This window comes from Poecilia latipinna, unplaced genomic scaffold (assembly GCF_001443285.1).
Source record: "Poecilia latipinna isolate Pla-1442-1.1 unplaced genomic scaffold, P_latipinna-1.0 Scaffold3987, whole genome shotgun sequence".
Lineage (NCBI taxonomy): Eukaryota > Metazoa > Chordata > Actinopteri > Cyprinodontiformes > Poeciliidae > Poecilia > Poecilia latipinna.
The window spans coordinates 1-2,010 of record NW_015116603.1 but is presented as its reverse complement, the minus strand read 5'-3'; positions in this window follow the sequence as shown (position 1 = coordinate 2,010).

Here is a 2,010-nt window from a genome sequence, read left to right as displayed (position 1 = left end):
ACACTGTTGGCCACCTCACACACTGTAGCGGTTTGAGCCCCCTCCCTTCTCTGCTCGAATCAACAGGTTCGCCTTGGCACGTCCCTCCTTAGTGCTCACGTAGCAGACCTCACTTCATTTAAGCCACCTGTCTCTGACTTCCCAGAGGATCCAAAACTCTGCATTTTCTGAGGTCTGAGACTGGGGTCCAGATATTATCTTTACACCCATCTTCCTCCAGAATGTATCTGGCCCCCCGGCACTGCTAAACAGGACATTACCTGGCCAGACCACTACAAGAAAATTTACAAAAAACAGAAATACAAAATATGGCAGTCTTAATTCAAAACTCAGACTGATCCCCTGCCTAGAGGAACCTCAGACTGACGAACTGTCAGCTACCAACTCTCTTAAACTAGCTCCTTTAAAAACCTAATCTCTGTGCTAAAGCACTATAAATTAATGATTTCATCACTGAGCATAATATTGAGGTTATGTTTCTGACAGAAACATGGTTGAATGACGATAATGAACCAACCGTACTCATTAAATCAGTGCTTCCTAACTACAATTTTTCAAATGAGAATAGGAAACATAAAAAAGGAGGAGGCGTGGCTTCAATATTTAGGAATGCCATAAATTGTAGTAAAATCTCTTTGGGTCATTTCACCTCTTTGAATATCTGGGTATTGAGGTAAAAGGGGGGGCAAAAAAGCTCTTTAATATATTTGAGAATTTTGGTCTAACACAACATGTCTGCCGTAGGGCCAAACAAAAACTTCACGTTTTTTATATCTATAAAGAAAGACTACGTAACTATCACTCAACACTAAAACATGCAAGGGGGGCTTTCTTTGCAGATGTCATAAACAAAAACATTAACAAAGATCGAGCTTTATTTGCAACAGTTGACAGACTCACAAACCCTCCTATGACGTTACCACCTGAATTTCAATCCAATGTAGCCTGCAACAAGTTTTCCAGCTTTTTTCCAGAGAATATTTAAAAAAATCAAAGGATTAATCTGCACATTCACTCTAAAGCCGGTACCTATGCTGTGGCCAAACAAAACAAATACAGGAAAAATGACCCAATTTCAACTACTTAATTATAAAACCCTAGAAGAAATTATAAGTCAATTAAGCTCAAGTTCCTGCTGTCTGGATGTCCTACCCACACATTTCTTTAAGAAAGTCCTGCCTGTTGTTGCTAATGATCTGATCAAAATAGTGAGCTCATCGCTGTCTTCAGGTGTTTTCCCCCAGGCTTTGAAAACAGCAGTCATCAAACCTCTGATAAAAAAGAACAATCTGGACAAATCACTACTGCAGAATTACAGGCCGACCTCCAACCTCCCATTCATCAGCAAAATCATTGAAAAAGCAGTTTTTAAACAATTAAATAACTTCCTAATAATAATGAATTGCTTTGACTCCTTCCAGTCTGGTTTTCGTGTTCACCACAGCACGGAGACGGCCTAGTCAAAGTGTTCAATGACAATACAGACTGTGGGAGAACCACAGTGCTGGTTCTGTTGGACCTCAGTGCAGCTTTTGACACTGTTGATCATGATATTTTACTGAATTGACTGGAGAGTTGGGTTGGACTCTCTGGTCCAGTGCTCAACTAGTTTGAATTTTACATAAAGAACAGGGATTTCTTTGTTTCAATTGGAAACTTCTCATCAAAGAGTTCAGAGGTCACATGTGGTGTACCCCAAGGTTCAATCCTAGGACCCCTCTTATTCAATATTTATATGCTCCCATTAGTTCCATTTATAACAGGAAATAAGATTATCTGCCATAACTGCACAGATGATACACAGCTCTACATCATGATGTCACCAGGTGACTGTGAACTCATCCAATCACTGAATAAATGCTTAGAACAAAACAATGTGTGGAAAACTTTCTCCAGCTGAACAGAAACAAAACTGAAGTTATTATTTTTGGACCTAAAGAGGAGTGAACTAGCGTCAATGCACAGCTTCAGTTATTACAACTAAAACTTAGCAGTCAGGCCCAAAACCTG